Source organism: Pogona vitticeps, chromosome 2 (genome assembly GCF_051106095.1).
Source record: "Pogona vitticeps strain Pit_001003342236 chromosome 2, PviZW2.1, whole genome shotgun sequence".
NCBI classification, from domain to species: Eukaryota; Metazoa; Chordata; class Lepidosauria; order Squamata; family Agamidae; genus Pogona; species Pogona vitticeps.
In genome coordinates this window covers 211,680,267-211,686,266 of record NC_135784.1, presented here as the reverse complement: position 1 = coordinate 211,686,266, position 6,000 = coordinate 211,680,267, and the positions used below count along the sequence as shown (strand labels likewise).

Below are 6,000 nucleotides of genomic sequence, written 5' to 3'. Positions count from 1 at the left end.
AGCCCTCGGAGTCCTCCAACAGCAGCGATGGCGGCAGCGGAGAACCCCTTGGAGACTTCAAAAAGGTAAGGTGATTTTTAAAAAATTTATTTTAATTTGTGTGTGTGTGTGTGTGTGTGTGTGTGTGTGTGTGTGTTTGTGTGTGTCGTTTCTTGGGCTAGATACGGATTAATAAGTTTTCAATGCATTTCTATGGGGAATGCATTTTCAACCTATGAACCTTTCGACCTACAGACTCCGTTCCAATACAGATTAATTCCGTAGGTCGAGACCCCACTGTAGCACATTTACGATGGGTTGCCCAGCTACTGGGTGGAAGGGTACCCCACTCTAGCCTCACAGCCCTCCACTGGCTCTGCTGTCTTTGGAGCCTTGAAAGGGCTTCCTCCGATTGTCGGGGAAAGCCCTTTGAAACCTCTGAAGGCACCAATCGCGGTGGCGAGGACCCCCGTCTCCCATGGTAGCGTGCAAGCCCTGGGAGACCTCCCTGGGGGTCCCCACCACCGCGATGGGTGGCTTTGGAGCTCTCTGAAGCCAAAAAGGCAGGGAGACAGCACGGGCCAGGGAGGTCCCAGCTGGCCAGGGAGAAATCGTCACCCTCCTTTCACCCGACGGTGAATCCCCTTTGCATCAGGCTAAGCTCATCCCAGCGCGAAGGGGACTCACCTTCGGGTGGAAGGAGGGAGCCGATTTCTCCCTGGCGGGCTGCCTTGCTTCTCCTTTGGAAAAGCAAGCCTGCTGGCCAGGGAGAGATCGGCTCCTCCTTTCACCCGAAGGTGAGTCCCCTTCGCGTTGGGCTGAGCTTAGCCGGGCGCGAAGGGGACTCACCTTCGGGTGAAAGGAGGGTGCCGATTTCTCCCTGGCCAGCTGGCTTGCTTTTCCAAACAAGGAAAAGCCAGGTTGCTTTTGGACCGCTGGCTACGAAGCCAAAAAGGCAGGGAGAAAGCGCAGGAAGTTAGAACTTCCCGCGCTTTCTCCCTCCCTTTTTGGCTTCAGAGATCTCCGAAGCCACCCATCACGGCGGTGGGGACCCCCAGGGAGGTCTCCCAGGGCTTGCACGCCACCAGGGGAGACCTCCCTGGGGGTCATCGCCGCCGAGATTGGTGCCTTCAAAGGTTTCAAAGGGCTTTGCCCAACAATCGGAGGAAGCCCTTTGAAAGCTCCAAAGGCAGCGGAGCCAGTGGAGGGCTGGGAGGCTAGAGCAGCTTAGGCACCTGGCCATTCGCTCCCGGCCACGTGGAGCCAGTGGAGCGCCGGGAGGCTTGGGACTGGTAAATCCTTTTCTTAAAAAAATCTTTTCTGTGCGTTTTGGAAGGTGGGTATGGACTGGGGGGGGGTGTTATGTTTCTGTGGTTTGTGTGTGTGTGTGTTTTGCAGTGCCTACGTGGGACTTGCTCTTTTTATTTTTATTTTTGTATTATTATTATTATTATTATTTTGAAATGCTGGAATGGATTAATTCTGTTTCCATGCATTTCAATGGGAAATGGTAGGTCGACTTACGAACTTTCCGAGGTACAAACATCCTCCCAGAACAGATTAAGTTCATAAATCGAGGGCCCGCTTTACTAGGCCAGGCTTATTTTGGCTCCTATTGCAATGGAAAATGGAGCGAAGGGTGGACTTCAAACGGAGACATTCTTTGTTGTGCCAAGGATTATGTCTGAATTTGCTTTTAGGGACCACGGGTGAGGAAGGATTAAGCAGGGAAATAAGATTAATGACAAGATTATCATAAGAGAGGATGATTTCCTCGGGGTTCATGGAAAACATAAGGGTAAAACATACATTCTCAAGTGCTTGCTCAGTAGTTATTAGTTGGATATTCATAGCAAGATTGTGTGACCAATTTAGTCTGGAGAGAGACCCAGCAGGCTGAGTTATCATTGGGAGATGATGGATTATCAAATATAAAAATCATGGGGAAGTGGTCGCTCACGGAACAATTGTCAATATAAAAGTGCTTTCAGTTTTCTTTAAGGGATGGGGGGATTAAAATATAATCTAAAACACTGCAGCCTCTGGTTGATTCAAAAGTAATTCCCCCTGGGGAGTCCCTGACAGAGGAGGCATTTAGCACTAGTTTGTTGAATTGGATACAGAACTTAGTAAATTGGATGCCGGCCTAGTTGATGTGAGCATCTTTAGAGATTCTACCTGACCTGAAAGACCCAATTATTTTCTTTTCTTTTTGGGATTTCTTTCATAAATTATCTCCACGCTTGGGCTTTTGGACTTTCTTTTCCGCTTTCTCTCTGAGGTATTGCTGTGCAGGTGATGGGTCTTGTGTTTCTTTTTCCCACTGGGTTTCTCCTTTTTCATCTCCAGGGTAATCTTCTCCCAAGTCGGCTTGCCGACCTCGGCAGAAGCAGGCTTCTTGGGACCCATGTCAGCTGTCGCTACGTAAGAAAAAATGAAAGGCAGTGCTTTACATCTGCATCACCTTCCCACACACCTTCCCACTCCTGGCCAAAACTGCCCTGGACAAACAAGTGGTATAACAGCCCCCCAGCACAAGTTAAGAAAAAAAAAAACCAAAGGAGATCAAATTCAGACCTGCCTTTTGCTGTCCCAGAAGCTATGGAGAACTCCACTGCAGGCCACACCACGCCACAGGAGGATGCCTGACCAAAGAAATTTTGAAAATAAATGAGACTTAGCATAATTACACACACACACCCAGCACAAGGTAAGAAGAAGAAAACACAGGAGAAGAAATGTACACCTACCTCTCGGTCTCCCTGAAGCAGCAAACTCCACTGCAGGCCACACCACACCACAGGAGGTTGCCTGACCAAACAAATTTTGAAAATAAATTAGACTTAGCATAACTACACCCCTCCCCAGAACAAGGTAAGAAGAAGAAAACACAGGAGAAGAAATGTAGACCTACCTCTCGGTCTCCCTGAAGCAGCAAACTCCACTGCAGGCCACACCACACCACAGGAGGATGCCTGACCAAACAAATTTTGAAAATAAATTAGACTTAGCATAACTACACCCCTCCCCAGAACAAGGTAAGAAGAAGAAAACACAGGAGAAGAAATGTAGACCTACCTCTCGGTCTCCCTGAAGCAGCAAACTCCACTGCAGGCCACACCACGCCACAGGTGGATGCCTGACCAAAGAAATTTTGAAAATAAATTAGACTTAGCATAACTACACCCCCCCCCCAGCACAAGGTAAGAAGAAAACACAGGAGAAGAAATGTAGACGTACCTCTTGGATGTTCTAGATGTTCTGGAATAGTCGATACCACACCACACAACAGAAAGGAATGTCTACAGTAAAAAAAAAAAATCAAACTTGGCATCAGACTTTTGCATTCAAATCCCCACAACAGAAGCTACTCTGTGCCCTAAGTTTCCCCTGCAGGGTACCCAAAATTTTAAATCACATTTCTGCACGTTTCTCCCACACAGAACGAATGCAATAGCAGATCCAAATTCTCCCAGGAAAAACCATTAAAATAAGACTCCTTTAGGATTCCACCCCCCAACCAAGAAGAACAATAGTGAGTAAAAAATTAAAACTCAGGTTTTAAATTGAATATCCCAATCCAAGACCTAGGCATGCACAAAACACCCGAAAAATTAAGAAAAACCATTAAAATAAGACTCCTAAGCGAGGCACCACTGTATAAAAGTGCTTTCAGTTTTCTTTAAGGGATGGGGGGATTAAAATATAATCTAAAACACTGCAGCCTCTGGTTGATTCAAAAGTAATTCCCCCTGGGGAGTCCCTGACAGAGGAGGCATTTAGCACCAGTTTGTCGAATTGGATACAGAACTTAGTAAATTGGATGCCGGCCTAGTTGATGTGAGCATCTTTAGAGATCCTACCTGACCTGAAAAACCCAATTACTTTCTTTTCTTTTTGGGTTTTCTTTCATAAATTATCTCCACGCTTGGGCTTCTAGACCTTCTTTTCCGCTTTCTCTCTGAGGTGTTGCTGTCCAGGTGATGGGTCTTGTGTTTCCTTTTCCCACTGGGTTTCTCAGATCTTGTCCTGTCACATCCTCGAGGAGGACTGTGAGATCTGCTTCGTGATCTGCTTCTTGATCTTCTTTCGTAGTAGTAGAGGTCATGAGTTCTGGACCTCTTCTTCCCCTTCTTGTTCTTATGTTTGCTCCCATCTTTTTTCTTCTTCCATTTTTCTGTGCTATGATGCTTCTGCTTACTTTTCAGGCCATGGCGCTCTCTGTGAGAATGTGATGCATGGCCACCTGCATCTGTATCACTGAAACTGAGGTACTGGATGGGCTTTGTCTTCTTCACACCTTCACTTTTCCCATCATCAGTTGATTCCTCAGAGTCCGAAGACAGCTCCACAACTTCAGGTGTCCTCTCTGCCAGTGGCTTCACATACCCAACAATTACACAGTTGTCGGACGAATCACAACTGTCCTCGTTTATCTCCACAGGAGCTGGCAGCGGTGCCTGCAAATCTCTTGCATTTGTGGAGGGTTCTTCCTCAGAGCTTTCTGAAGTGTCCAAAGTAGTAGACAGAGCGGCACGGAGCTGCTCGGAGCTCAAGTAAGATGGACCGGGTGTTTCATCATCCCAAGGGGCCTGGCCGAAATCAGTTGCGAAGGCGTTCTGTTCTGCTTGCTGGGAACCCACGTCATCTGGAGAGATTGTAATAATGGAGGACTCGGAACGGCTGCCTTCTTCACGTGATGGAGCTGGATAGTCAAGCAGATCATATGCCTCTATGTTATAAGGTCTTCTGATGTAACCAATAAACTCATGTAAAAAGTGTTCTGTGTAATGGCGTAAAAAAGGTCTCAAGTCATCAGCAAACGCTGGGCTCTCTAGGTCGTACCTTGTCACGTTACGCATGATGATACCTTGTACAATATTGACTCAAGACCCATGAACACCCAACAGGAGTGTGAGTTCCCATTTTAGCCACGGGACCAGACTGTGAATAAAGGAAGGATTGCTACGAAAAAATTCAGCTGATAGCTCTCTGTAGCTCCCTCCAGCTTCAAACAAAATCCCATTATCCGGCCTTACTGTGTACACCTGAAAATCATCTTCAGACCTCATACTATGTACAATGGAAAGAAAAGGCTGTTTGCAGAGAGGGCATTCTGCTTTGGTTTTGGACCACTCCTGCACACATTGGAAACAGAATCTATGTGAACAATAATCCAAATAAGCCGGGTTTTCAAACCGGTCCAGGCAGATTGGACATTTAGAGTCTGGAGATATATCTGATGATGACATTGTCTGATGCAGCTTGTTCACACCAGATCTGGGTGAAGAACTATCTGCCACAAAGTCAGCTGCTAGTGATGAGAAATTCTGAAAATAAAGAGAGCGACAAAATCATTACCATGCGTTTAACTTAATTCTTGTCAATCAATTAAAATTATATAAATGATCAGCCACTCTCATAGACTTTTACAATAGGGTTGGAGAACTGAGGCCGTTCACCCCTTTTGTAGTTATTAATTTCCACAATCCCTCCCCGCTAGGCTCTCCAGCAAACGATGTTGACCACATCTCAGTCTGTCCTACAGGCATCACCTTGGCTTTTTTTATTTCATTAGAAAACCAGTTGACCCAATGACAGCTGGATTTGTCGTATTACAATTTGCTCTTCAAAGGCAGTTATCAGTTTTGCTCAGTGGCCAAAATCAAACCCTAATCTCCAAAAATAGCAAACCATAATGAAACCTTTACTTAAGTTAGGCAGTTAGGAGAGCTGCCTCGCTTGGACCCCTGACAGGCGTTGGAGAAGCATCACCCTTGGCAAGCGTGCCTCTGAGCTTGAACCGAGCGCCCTCTCCACCACCCAAGAGAGCCCGTTGTTTAACCGACGGCTCGGAACTCTTCTTACCCGACCGGTGGAAAGTAACGGCTCAGCCGCGAAGGAAGGGCCGCCCGCCTCCTCCTTTGGAGAGAAGGAGCGAAACGACCCAAGGACCAAGAGCGGAGAGAGGGGATGGAGAGGCGAGAAGCCAAGCCAAGCGCCAGAGAGGACCAAGCCTCG

At 47.0% G+C, this 6,000-nt stretch overlaps 1 pseudogene across 1 annotated transcript; it reads right to left on the bottom strand.

The window, feature by feature from the left end:
* Nucleotides 1-2,279: 2,279 nt before the first annotated feature.
* LOC144586543 (E3 ubiquitin-protein ligase Topors pseudogene) lies at nt 2,280-5,303 on the bottom strand (annotated as a pseudogene). The gene has a single exon (XR_013541418.1). The product of XR_013541418.1 is annotated as an E3 ubiquitin-protein ligase Topors pseudogene (transcript).
* Between the last annotated feature and the right edge of the window lie 697 nt (nt 5,304-6,000).